Below are 14,949 nucleotides of genomic sequence, written 5' to 3'. Positions count from 1 at the left end.
CCCCTTAAGCTACTATCCATTCAGCGGTGTATGCTCCTTACATACACTAACTTCGGATCTTTCCACTTGTGTCTTTATTTAAACAAACACCGAGAAAGGGAGAGAGCTCTCCACCCCCACACTGCCACTGCACCACCCCTTTCTGTCCTCGCACTGCCCCCGCTCTAATCTCGTGTCGCCCACACCACAGCCACCGCCACTGCCACCACACCTCCTGCACCACACTGACACCAAGTTGGGTCGGCTTGCCCCCCCCCCCCCTCCTCCAAGACTACTTGTGCTTAAACAACTTCCACACCCCCTCTGACATTATGGTTTACGGAATTCACCCATCCACACCAGTTATCATAAGTTCAAAATGTTGAGAAAATCCAGTTATGCCAAGTTTAAAATGATGGGAAGTCTGCTGACTGTCAAAACTATAGAGCACTCATTCTGACTTTAAAACGGATTATCCCACTGATGCAGCCTGTATGGTCGTTATTATCATGTTAATAGGAGAGGTAATAACTCGTGTCTTTATTAAAAGTAACACCACACTAGGTATGGTATCTTCTGCCATGTTCATTGCCTGCAGACGGTGTGTTACCATCCGCAAACTCGCAGGGACCGCGGCAGCCACACACTGCCTTTGAGAGCAGCTTGAGTCAGGCACACTGCTAGTGCTGTTGCCGCTGCCACCACTGCCAGAGACTGTACCGTGTTTCATGACATACCATGGCTATCGTAAAACTGTTGGCAAACCCTGGCGTCCCAATGCACCTCTGTGAATTCAGCCATTTTGACCTACAAGTACAGAGCAGCAGGTGCTGCGTCACTCAGTGAGGAATGCAAGAGAGTATCTCTCACCTTCCGTCCAATACAGTGTGCATCCCACCACGTTTGGTGTGCACTGCAAGTCGTGTGTGTGTGTGTATATGTATGTGTATGTGTGTGTGTGTGTGTGTGTGTGTGTGTGTGTGTTTGTGTGTGGATCTTATGGACGCTCAGCATCGTGGTCATCAGCGCCCATACACTCATCGAAACAAACGATAAACTTCAAAATTTTTGCATACTCATGCACTCGAAGCAACCACACAATCACTCCATCTCACATGTATTAAAACAAATTAGAAAGAGGGAAAGTAGCTATACAAAAAATTAAAATACAGAGAAAACAAAACACAGAAGAGCTAAAAGAAAGGCACAGGGAAATACTACTAGGTGATCACTTACAAAATACTTGGGTGAGCCAATCACCATGTTAACACATTAAAAACATCTTCTTAAAATATTGTTAAAAATGTTGGACAATTCATAAAACTTTAAAACTCGAACCACATTCGTTTGAACGTTACCTAATGGACTGCAGATCCGTCGGCAAATCTGTCACGACCCGCTGGTCGGAAAATAAAACGTAGTCCAATAAAATGTGGCGCACCGTGATCTGCACGCCACAGGCACCACACAATGGAGGGCCCTCTCGCTGGAGTAAAAATCCATGCGTCATAGGACTATGGCCTATGCGAAGACTACTAAGGAGAGCCTCGTTCTGTCCACATGGCTGGAGGGGAGTACGCCAAGGCCGAGTTGTGGGCTTTAAGACACAGAGCCTGTACGAGTAGTCAGTCACCTCCAGCCACTCGTCTTCCCATCGACACATGACTTTGTACCTCAGCAGTGAGGTGATTGAGTGCAGTGGGATGGCACACTGAAATACCTGAGGATCATGACACGTCTACTTGCGTTGCTAGATCTGCCCTTTCATTCACTGCAATAAAATGGTTCAAATGGCTCTGAGCACTATGCGACTTAACTTCTGAGGTCATCAGTCGCCTAGAACTTAGAACTAATTAAACGTAACTAACCTAAGGACATCACACACATCCATGCCCGAGGCAGGATTCGAACCTGCGACCGTAGCGGTCGCTCGGTTTCATACTATAGCGCCCAGAACCGCACGGCCACTCCGGCCGGCCTCACTGCAATACCCAATTTCCCTGGTACCCAGCAGAAACACACCTTCTTCCCCAGTCGTCGTAGTTGCAGGAGGGCATTCTGGATATTCTGGGTTACTTTATCTGTTGGGTATAAACGTTGGAGAGCGTGAAGGGTACTAAGGTAATCGGAACAGACGAGATATTATATACTGGAAGAGCGTTATATCTGTTCCAGTGCATATAATTCGCATATAATTCTGCACCAAAGACTGTAAATTCTGGAGGCATTCGGATCATGGTGACATGATCTGGGATAACAACAGAGCAACCAACAGAGTCCCCCTGCTTACACCCATCTGTAAAGACAGCTACATAGTTGTGGTGCTCATATGAAATGTCAGTAAATAGCGAATTAAAAACATAAGTAGGAGTGCAATCTCTCCTGTAATGTACTAAATCTAAAATGACGCTGGGCCTCTGTAGCAACCAGGGCGCAAACGGTGAAGACCCTGGATTTGGGATTGTACTTGCTCCACACCAAGTGATTTCAACACATGCTGCCCACAGATCCCGAATGGCTCTGTGGCTCACAGACAGTTGGATAAAAGGCATTCCAGAGGCAAATGAGCAAGAGTATGGTATGCTGCTGATGCCGGAGCTGCAAGGAACTTCCATGCCTGCTCCACCATGAAGACCTGTCGTCAGATGGTGAGTAGCGGTTCCCCAGCCTTAGCATAGAGACTGAGTGCGAGACTGGACCTATAAGCACCCGTGGCCAGCTAGATCTCCTCATTGTGGACAGCGTCAGTGATCTTCAAATAGGAACGCCTCGCTGCTCCATATGTTGTGCACCCATAGTCTCCAAAACTGAGGCCCACGAACCTTACTGAGTCTGTTAAATGTAGGATGGTGTCCCTCATATGCAAGTCAAGCAAATTAAAAAGATGACAAGAATGTTTAAAATGAGCACAAACACACTTATCTGCAGAAAACTGAAAAACCATTTTGCAGCCCACTCCTCAACCTGTGCAATATAAGCTGCAACTGACAGCTCGCTGTTGCAGCACTGGATGAGGAACAGGAAACAGCAAAATAAGGAGCACTGTACAGGCTCCATACCATAGACGTGACACTGTTTATGGTGTTTCTGGCTATGGCAAACAGGGTAACACCTAAAATGCTGCCCTGAGGGACACCGTACAACTGCTCAAATCGATCTGACAGCGTGTCACTAACTCGTGTCCTAAAAAACCGATGACACAGGAAATACCATATAAAGATTGGGAGGTGGCCATGAAAGCCCCATTGATGTAGTTGTGTGAGAATACAGTGTCGCCAAGCAGTGTCATTCGTCTTACTGATATTGAAGAATTTGCCAATATAGTGATGTTTACGTAGGAAAGCTTGCTGACTAGCCACCTCCAGCAGGGTCAGGTTGTCGATGGTGGACCAAAATCTCCATAATCCACACTGAGAGCAGCTAGGATGTTGTTTGGTCTCTAACAACCAGACCAGACGACAGTTAACCATTCGCTCCAGGGTCTTTCCTATACAGCTATTAAGGCGATACTCTGATAACTACTGGGACATGTTCGGTCCTTTCCTGGTTTGAGGAGAGTTATCAAAATCGCCTCTCTCCAAGAGTTGGGGAAGTTATCTGTCTGCCATACGAGATTATAGCATTCGAGGAGGATGTCCTTTGATGCGATTGACAAATGTCAAAGCATGCAGTACTGGATTTGGTTGTGACCAGATGCAGTATCATGAGTCTCAGACAGTTGACTACAGCTCCCACATGGAGAAAGGGTAGTTGTACGTCTCAGAATTCGTGATTCTGAAGTCCAGTTTCCCCTCTCTTCAGCCGCATGGTAGCGACAAAACTCTCGATCCTGGCTGGCACTGACAGTAATTTTAGCAAAATGCTCAGCCAGCGTCTTAGTAATGTCTCTGGGTGTTGTTTGAGGCACCCCTGTTTCAGTACTGCTGCTATTGGTCAACGACTGTGTCTACTGTAAATCCTCCAGATGGCTTCTCATACTTTGTAGAAGAAGTAGAATGGTTCACTGAGTCCAGCAACGCTTACCATGACCTTGCCTTCCTCTCCCTAATGACGCATTGAGCCTTGGCCCTCGTAACTCAAAAGTCCCTGAGGTTGTCTGCTGTCAGCTGGCATTTAAAATGTCGAAGAGCTGCATGCCTGTTCTGGATTGCTGAATTTCACTCATTCCTCCACTAGGGTACATGTCGCCTTGTTAGTTGACCGGACGACTTGGGGATGTATAAGTCAGTGGCATGATGGATCACTGACATGATGGGGCCCACACATCATTGGACGCTGTTGTGGTCTTCGAACACAGCTAGCTGGCTGAACAGCATCCAGTTAGCCCTGCTGACCATCCGTTTTGGTGGCTTCTCTTCAGTTTGTGAACCTTCCAGTAAATGCATGTAAAGTGGGAAGTGGCCACTGGAATGAAAGTCACCAATGATTTCACACTGAACGGAGTCTGCAAGGACTGGAGAGCAGAGAGAGAGATTAATGACCGAGAATGACCCAGTTGCAGCACAGAAATTAGTGGGATTACCAGTGTTTGGATGCACAGCTCTTGGGATGCCATGAGACCCTCCAAGACCTGACAATGAGCGCAAGTGAAGGTCGAAGCCCACAAGACATGGCGAGTGTTGAAGTCTCCCAAGAGGAGAAATGGATGGAGTAGTTGTTCCAGAAGATCTGTGAGAGCCTCAAAGTCTACTGCATCAGAAGGTGGTAAATACAGCTGGCAAACTGTGATCCTCCGACATGTGTGGATTTCAACTGCAATGCTTGCAGGTCAGTAGCCAGGGAGAGAGCAGAGGAGTGGTTTGCATGATTTACAAACACAGCAACACCTCCCTTGGCCCTTTCCCAAGTCAGGTCACCCTTGTGATAGATGGTATAGTCTCATAGAACAAGCGCACCAAACACTTTAAAATGCATTTCCTGCAAACAGATACACTCTGGGCGTTCCAGTGCTAGGAGCTTCAGTTCCTCCACATGAGTCCTGAGCCCATTAACGTTCCACTGAAGGATGGGAGCCATTTTTCAGGAGGGTTACAGTTTCACCCTGTATTTCCACCTGGGAGGGGACCTACCGTATGAGGTGGCTGAGCTTGGGGGCAAGATGATTGCCCCAGTCCAACATCAAGTTCCATTTGCTCTGATGAAGAATCAAGAGACACCTAAGAGAGGACAAGTTTGACGTCATCAGACAGTTGATGTCCTGTCTCTGTTACAGACTGCCACTTTGACTTGCATTTTTTTGCCCTGAATAGGCTTTGGGGCAACAACCATGTTTGTGGTCGTAGCAGCAGCACTGGATGGTGGACCAGGCTAATCCTCCTGAGGGGCACAGAGCTCCACAACAGCGGCACCACAACCTTGTCTGCAGTTCTGCAGCCTTGGGTGGAGGTACGAGCTTCAAAATAACTGAGAGAGAACAAGTGCACTGGCAGAAGCAGGTGCTAGTGCTGACGCTGGCAGCCTCCATTTGTGTAGCAGCATTGGTTTATGGACTGACCGTTTAATAACAGACACAAAGGAGGCAGCGAACATCAGGGGCTGTATGGCCTCATAGATCTTTTTGACCTCTCCAGATCATATATGTTTAGTTGTGTTTATTTCCTGTATCTACCTTTCTTCAAGGAAGACACTGCAGTCCCCGTTCCAAACAGGGTGATCCCCAGAGCAGTTGACATACTTTACAGGAGACGAAGTGCCGACGCCTTCATGGGTGGCCTTCCCACATTTGCCACAAGTGGCTTTTTCCTTACATCCGACAGTAGTGTGCCCAAACTCTTGGCACTTAAAACATCGCATAGGTTCGGGAAACAAGGCTATACACTAAGGCGAAGGAAACCAGCTTTAACATGTTTTGGAAGTTTCGTGCCGCTGAACGTCACTTTAAACGAGTCTGACTTCAATAGATCGCAATCTACTCTTTTCATAATGTTCTGCACATCAACTATGCCTTCCTGGAACCATTCAGCTTTCAGTTCTTCTCAGGGAATGTCAACCAGATCTCTGCATGTCACAACAGCTTTGCTGTAGTTCAAGGTGTGCAGTTTAGTTTCAGTTGCATACTCCCCGAGGCATTGTGCTTTTGAAGATTCTTCACTTGTTGGTAACTGGATGTTTCGACCAACAGGGTACCATTTCACAAGCGCTTGACAGATTTTAATGATCCAGCAATATTCTCCATTCCTTTTTGTATATAAAATGGTGAATTTTTTTCCAAAACTGCCCTCTTTTATTTATTAGAAACACATTCTGAAAAATAGCAAGTGTTCTGTTACAAACGACGGTGTCAGGAGTATTGGTTACCCGAACTTTCTTATTTGATTGGGTGGTGTTACCTACCAGTGGCCCACCCATTCCTCTGGGAGGTGGAAGTGAAAACTTAGAATGATCCATCTCGAGCTCACGAGCAGCTTGGGAACTAAAAGTCCAGTTAGACTGAGCCCTGTGTGCCTAGGTAGCAATCTCATCAGCGTGCAGCACACTTGAGATTGAGGGTTTTTTATAGAGATTTTTACCATCCTCCCTGATCCGGGCAATCAAGACAAGATCCCCATTCACTGTGACACACAACGTTCCACTGTCGCGCCATACAGTGGCCGCTGAAGCATGCCCAGAGCTTATAGTGACAGGACCCCGGGGTCACCAAGCCCATACTCAGCAAACGAATTCTGAGCCCCTGAGAGGGCATTATAAGTCGACATAGCTTTCAGACATACTCCTAAGACGATTTTTCAGGTAAACCAACCCTAATTTTAGAATGTTATGTTGGCAATGGTAGCCTACGTGATCCTGCATACTGCTGGCTCGGAGTTCACCATGCTAAGCGTAACGTCACATGGTTCCATGAGCAATAAACCACAAGCGTGCTATCATTGATGGCCACGACTATCCCCTTGCTCCTGCATGTTGCGGGTCTGAACTGCCCAGCACTATGAGATACAGGCCACTATGAGATACAGGCCACTATGAGATACAGGCCACTATGAGATACAGGCCGTGTGCTCTGCCACAGTCATCATACTCTATAGTAAAAGGAATTCCATTTCCAGCACCTGGCATACATTCACCTGGCAAGTATCTCTTGCGCAGAGCTCCAAACACAATGCTTGAAAACTTTAGGAGGATGAAACTACTACTTTGTGCATCAAATACAATATCGGTTCAATCTGACATAAACCATTTATAGGTTTCCAGTGGGGTATATCATTCCTGAACCACTTGTACACTGAAGTGACAAAACTCATGGGATAGCGACATGCACATATACAGATGGCGGTAGTATAGTGTACACAAGGTATAAAAGGGCAGTGCATTGGCGGAGCTGTCATTTGCACTCCGATTACTCTTGTGAAAAGGTTTCTGAATGGATTATGGTTGCACAACAGGAATTAATAGTCCATGAATGTGGAATGTTAATTGGAGCTAGAGATGTGTAATATTCCTTTTCGGAAATCGTTATGGAATTTACTATACTGAGATCCACTGTGTCGTGAGTGTACCGATAATAGCAAATTTCAGGCATTACCTCTCATCACAGACAATGCAGTGGCCGGTGGCCTTCACTTAACTACCGAGGGCAGTGGCATCTGCATAAAGTTGTCAGTGGTAACACACAATCAGCACTGTGTAAAATAACCGCAGAAATCAATGCGGGACGCACAACGAACGTATCCACTAGGGCAGTGCAGTGAAATTTGGCGTTAATGGGTTATGGTGGCATACGACCAATGTGAGTGCGTTTGCTAACAGCAGGACATAACCTATAACGACTCTCCTGGACTGGTGGCCATATCGGTTGGACCCTACACGACTGGAAAACCGTGGCTGGTTAGCTAAGTCCCGATTTCAGTTGATAAGCCCTGATGGTAGCGTTCGAGTGTGGCACAGACCGCATGAAGCCATGGACCCGAGTGGTCAACAAGGCATGTACAAGCTGGTGGCGGCTCCATAATGGCGAGGGCTCTGTTTATATGGAACTGAACCGATCATTGACTGAAAATGCTTATATTAGGCTATTTGGAGACCGTTTACAGCCATTTGTAGGCTTCACGTTCCCAAACAATGATGGAATTTTCATGGATGCCAGTGCGCTATGTCACTGGGCCAAAACTGTTCGCGATTGGTTTGAAGAATACTCTGGACAATTCGAGGAATGATCCGGCCAACCTGATCGCCCGACATGAATTCCATCGAACATTTATAGGACATAATCCAGACGTCAGTTCCTGCACTGGCAACACTTTCACAATTATGGACAGTTATAGAAGCATTTTGAGTCCATACCATGACGATCTGCACTAAACAGGACAAAAGGGGTTCCGACACGATATTAAGAGATATCCCATGACTTTGTCACCTCAATGCAAAATGTTTGTGAAGACGAAACACCCACAGCCCAATGTGACCGAAGTTAAAATGATGGTAAACGTGAAACTTATAACCCACAAATATGTTCTACCGAGCGAGGTGGCGCAGTGGTTAGCACACTGGACTCGCATTCGGGAGGACGACGGTTCAATCCCGCTTCCGGCCATCCTGATTTAGGTTTTCCGTGATTTTCCCTAAATCGCTCCAGGCAAATGCCGGGATAGTTCCTTTGAAAGGGCACGGCCGACATCCTTCCCTAATCCGATGAGACCTATGACCTCGCTGTCTGGTCTCCTTCCCCAAACAACCCAACCCAACCCAAATACACTCCTGGAAATGGAAAAAAGAACACATTGACACCGGTGTGTCAGACCCACCATACTTGCTCCGGACACTGCGAGAGGGCTGTACAAGCAATGATCACACGCACGGCACAGCGGACACACCAGGAACCGCGGTGTTGGCCGTCGAATGGCGCTAGCTGCGCAGCATTTGTGCACCGCCGCCGTCAGTGTCAGCCAGTTTGCCGTGGCATACGGAGCTCCATCGCAGTCTTTAACACTGGTAGCATGCCGCGACAGCGTGGACGTGAACCGTATGTGCAGTTGACGGACTTTGAGCGAGGGCGTATAGTGGGCATGCGGGAGGCCGGGTGGACGTACCGCCGAATTGCTCAACACGTGGGGCGTAGGGTCTCCACAGTACATCGATGTTGTCGCCAGTGGTCGGCGGAAGGTGCACGTGCCCGTCGACCTGGGACCGGACCGCAGCGACGCACGGATGCACGCCAAGACCGTAGGATCCTATGCAGTGCCGTAGGGGACAGCACCGCCACTTCCCAGCAAATTAGGGACACTGTTGCTCCTGGGGTATCGGCGAGGACCATTCGCAACCGTCTCCATGAAGCTGGGCTACGGCCCCGCACACCGTTAGGCCGTCTTCCACTCACGCCCCAACATCGTGCAGCCCGCCTCCAGTGGTGTCGCGACAGGCGTGAATGGAGGGACGAATGGAGACGTGTCGTCTTCAGCGATGAGAGTCGCTTCTGCCTTGGTGCCAATGATGGTCGTATGCGTGTTTGGCGCCGTGCAGGTGAGCGCCACAATCAGGACTGCATACGACCGAGGCACACAGGGCCAACACCCGGCATCATGGTGTGGGGAGCGATCTCCTACACTGGCCGTACACCACTGGTGATCGTCGAGGGGACACTGAATAGTGCACGGTACATCCAAACCGTCATCGAACCCATCGTTCTACCATTCCTAGACCGGCAAGGGAACTTGCTGTTCCAACAGGACAATGCACGTCCGCATGTATCCCGTGCCACCCAACGTGCTCTAGAAGGTGTAAGTCAACTACCCTGGCCAGCAAGATCTCCGGATCTGTCCCCCATTGAGCATGTTTGGGACTGGATGAAGCGTCGTCTCACGCGGTCTGCACGTCCAGCACGAACGCTGGTCCAACTGAGGCGCCAGGTGGAAATGGCATGGCAAGCCGTTCCACAGGACTACATCCAGCATCTCTACGATCGTCTCCATGGGAGAATAGCAGCCTGCACTGCTGCGAAAGGTGGATATACACTGTACTAGTGCCGACATTGTGCATGCTCTGTTGCCTGTGTCTATGTGCCTGTGGTTCTGTCAGTGAGATCATGTGATGTATCTGACCCCAGGAATGTGTCAATAAAGTTTCCCCTTCCTGGGACAATGAATTCACGGTGTTCTTATTTCAATTTCCAGGAGTGTATGTTCTGCTTGGCACCCGAAAGTCAAGGGATGCACTGTCGTCCTCTTGTGTGGTGGATAATTATGCTGTGTTTCAAAGCCAAAAAGCAGATTGAAGTACTTGCTTGTAAAATCACCATACATTTGTGTGGAACGGATGGTGGCTACTTCATTGCCAATAACAAAGCCAGCTACCACAGATCTGTCATGAGCTCCTCATTCTTATATGCAATCATGTTTCAAACACATTTGAGAATGAAACGTTCTTATACTTATTTACTAGTCGAACTATAACCATAAAACCGTAGCAGGTACATACGACCGGAATGTGTGATATTTTTTACGAGAGTAATGGCGTGTACCCTTCTTATCCACGATATTTCAACACGAAAAAACTGTTACCAGTATAAGAGGCCAGACCACAGCACATCACGTCGACATGGGCTAGAGAGTGCAGGCGCATAACGCTTCCAAGCATCTTTGTAACAGGAGATGCTGTCATCACTGTCGAGCTACTAATCAAACGAGTCTGTCGAAATCAGCACTAAGCGGCACATCACCAAAGTGTCACGTACCACCGCTCCCGTTGCGAAATCCAGCATATATCAAGCCAATTTGCACTATTTTGTGATTAAATTGGTGAGAATTGCGCCAAAAGAAGTGAATTTTGCTTCATGACGCTTTGCCTGGACCATACACAAATTTTATGATCCTACCAGAATGACTGATTTCGCTCGGTATCTGTGTGATGCACTCTAAAATTGACCGTACTAGCGACTTCCTCTACACAGCATCTCCTTACCGATGTGTATGTATGCGTGTTTGTTGTAGGATAGAATAGGACTGGAGCGTTTATTTATCTGAACAAACACTGCGTCTTGAGGTCGCTACTCCGTGCACGCTGACCGTTGCAGAGTCCAACATCATAGCCGAAACTTTCGCCATATGTGTATTACAGTACGAATGTTTATTTATAAATATTTAAACAGCTGTAGGTGCAGTGACGGACGCTGCTGGCTACGACCCCGACCCCTCAGCTGGTGCACGAGAGACATGCAAACATCAGATACATCTCCTCCATACAGCGAACGAAATGCGCTCCATAATTACAATCCAATGCCGTGACTGTTATTCCGCGAAACCTGTCGGCGAACTCCAACACAGAAATAATCGTGTGCAGGACAGCAGTGTTTGACATTCGATCTTGACACAATATGCTACACTAACGTCTAGGACAAGAACAGAACTCTAGGTCACCACAGTATCTTTCTCACACACAATACCTGTCATGCAAATGGCTCGAGAAACATATGCACAGAGCTGTCACAACCTTTCCAAAACTATTTTGCTTTGTACATAGACAGCAGATTTCTTGTGGTACTTTCATCTGAGTGTAAACGTTGAACCAATTTCGATGGAAGTGGAGGACTGGGTATTAACTGCCGAGGCTGAATTGAATGAAATTCTTTACTTCTTTAAACAGTTCCAAATAATAAAGAGATCACGTTCTCCAGGATGACCGGTGACCAACACTCGCTGGATGATGGGAAGATGGAAGGCGCCCTATAGATCCTGCTGGCGGAATTCTGAACCTCGGTCGAATCTTGGGAGGCATCCCGCAGGACCGGCCGAAACTCCACTACGCCGCAGCAAGACTCCTGCAACTACTCCCTCAATTGCTACTTTTGTGCTGCAAGTGATTTAGCACAGAAAAAATACTGGTGCCAACAGCAACGACGACAATAATAACAAAACTTAAAGTTCCTTTAACATAAAGATAAGGTCTTAAAGTTTAATAAACAGATAAACATTATTCGACCTGCCCTTCTTTAAATAGGACGAGTATGCCCCTCAAGGCTTCTGCTGTGCTGTGCCAACGCCAGGAACCCAACAACTTAACACTATTGCGTGTTTATGTACCACAGACGCCAAGGGCAGCAGGCATCTTAAATACCAGGGCTTCATTTTATCAATTTAAATGGTAGGAGAAGCAGAACTAAAGTTTTAGCAACAAGACTTTGAAAACTTACTATACTTCAGAAAAGGCTTAAGGCTGGCCAAGCTCATAACCACTCTGCTCAAATACGAATAAGTTACAACAACAAAGAGGCTCCCCAATACGCCTTGATAATGACAAAATCAGCTACAGATGCCGATAAACTTAACTATAACTGGCCGTGGCCACACAAGCAAGGCAAACACCGAACAGGCTTTAGCACAACTGACCATAGGGTGCTGTGCAGACCAAGTCAAGTAAGGCAGCGCGACCGTACCCAGCTCAGTACTTACGATCAAGCACCCTTAAATAAAATAACTAACTACTGTGGTGCGCCACTTCACTGTTCTACATACGCGAAGCTCCCTACCAATTGAAGACAAAGTCTGTAAATGAGTCCGCGACCAATCATGTTTATGACCTTCATTTGTAAAGATCCGTCTTGATCACACAAGGACGGACATTTAAAAATGAAGCGCCCAACTTCACACAATCGTGCTCTGCAATAATGACTGCTACAAAAGGCGAAACAACAACACTATAAAAACTTTTAAAATCAAATCAACGAAACCAACACAAATTGTAAACATGACGACTTACCTTAATGGCCTAAAGCATTAATTGTGTAAATCTTTTTATTGAATCTCAGCATCTCCACTATATGGTGAGTAGCAAGTTTCCTTCTCTGCTATTGTGACAACTTACCTCAAAACACGCTGCACTATCAGGAGCAGTCTGACCATGGCAACACTCTCCAGGAACAAGTCAATGTTCCACACGCCAAGTTTCGACGTTTTGGAAACCTTGCCAAGACGGCAGCTCACCAGTTCTTTCCTTTTTGATTAATCCGGTAACAACAAGAAGACATTGAAAATTTACGCTTACCACACTCTTGAGAGGTGACCATTATTCAGTAACTGTCGTTTCCGTCACTTTACGACGGCAGGTACGCATTATAATACACATTTGCAAATAATAGACTCAAAAAACCAACGTTGCTGTCATAGCCAGTACTTAACAGTAATCCACAATGGCAGCGTGCTACATCAGTGTTTCCTTCTCATAACTTTAACAAAACGATTTCGAGTCGTCTGTCACCGCTTTGAGGCACCTTTAACCACCTAACTGACAAAGATGAAGCTACATACAACAGAGAGCGATCGACCACTGAACAACCCCCACTCTTGACTACAAATTAAGCGAGACTGTACCCGACTGTGGCCAATGCAATAACCAGAAACAGTGAGCAACAACTTTAGGACTCCGCAGGGCTTATCACCAGACTACAGCGGAGCCATCGAAACCCACAACCCTGGCCACCAAAAACTTTGCCTCGTTACCGTAGCGCCCTATTCAATGCTGCGCTCGTGAACACGGGCGGTCAGGAACGGAGAGCCGGTCCAAGCGCCTACCATACCTCGCCGCTACCGCTTCCGCAACAAAGTTCGCGCACATAGGATGCCAAACACTCTGTGGAGTAGAGAGGAACTACACAAGGTGGCGCAATGGTGCGAATTCCAAACTGCCGGGGCGGAGACCAACTGCCACAACCTGTTGATGATGACTTAACGCCATCCAACAGTCATTAGGACCATATCTTAAAGTAAAAGCAATAGAGCAGTATTGCTTTGGTCTGCAGGACACACAAAACCCCTCCTATATACACCGAAGCGCCAAAGAAAATTATATAGGCATACGTATTCAATTACAGAGACATGTAAACAGACAGAATACGGCTCTGCGGTCGGCAACGCCTATATACGACAGTAAGTGTCTGGCGCAGTTACTGCTCTTACAATGGCAGGTTATCAAGATTTAAGTGAGTCTGAACGTGGAGTTATAGTCGGCGCAAGAGCGGTGGGACACAGCATCTCCGAGGTAAAGATGAAGTGGTGATTTTCCCGTACGACCATTTCACGAGTGTACCGTAACAGGAATCGTGTAAAACATCAAATCTCCGAAATCGCCACGGCCGGATAAAGATCCTGCAAGAATGGGGCCAACGACGACTGATCAGAATCGTTCAACGTGACAGAAGTGCAACCTTTCCGCCAATCGCTGCAGATTTCAAAGCTGGGCCATCAACAAGTGTCAGCGTGCAAACTATTCAACGAAACATAATCGATATGGGCTTTCGGAGCCGAAGGCCCACTCATGTACCCTTGATGACTGCACGACACAAAGCTTTACGCCTCGCCTGAGCCCGTCGACACAGACATTGGACTGTTGATGACTGGAAACATGTTGCCTGGTCGGAAGAGTCTCGTTCCAAATTGTATCGAGTAAATGGGCGTGTACCGGTATGGAGACTACCTCTTGAATCCATGGACCCTACATGTCAGCAAGGGACTGTTCAAGCTGGTGGACGCTCTCTAATAGTGTGTGGCGTGAGCAGTTGTAGTGATATGGGACCCCTGATACGTCTAGATATGATTCTCACGGGTGACACGTACGTAAGCATTCTGTCTGATCACCTGCATCCATTCGTGTTCACTGAGCATTCCGACAGACTTGGCAATTCCAACAGGACAATGGGACACCCCACACGTCCAGAATTGCTACAGAGTGGCTCCAGGAACACTCTTCTGAGTTAAAACACTTCTGCTGGCCACCAAACTCCCCAGACATGAACATTATTGAGCATATGTGGGATGCCTTGCAACGTGCTGTTCAGAAGAGATCTCCACCACCTCATACTCTTACATATTTATGGACAGCCCTGTAGTATTCATGGTGTCAATTCCCTCCAGCACTACTTCGGACAATAGTCGAGTCCATGCATTGTCATGTTGCGGCGCTTCTTCGTGCTCGCGGGGACCCTACACTATATTAGGCATGTGTACCAGTTTCTTTGGCTCTTCAGTGTAATACACATGTTGTGTGCAG

The sequence above is a fragment of the Schistocerca nitens genome, chromosome 1 (genome assembly GCF_023898315.1).
Source record: "Schistocerca nitens isolate TAMUIC-IGC-003100 chromosome 1, iqSchNite1.1, whole genome shotgun sequence".
In the NCBI taxonomy this organism is placed as follows: domain Eukaryota; kingdom Metazoa; phylum Arthropoda; class Insecta; order Orthoptera; family Acrididae; genus Schistocerca; species Schistocerca nitens.
The sequence above is the reverse complement of the archived record's forward strand: the minus strand, read 5'-3'. Positions refer to the sequence as shown.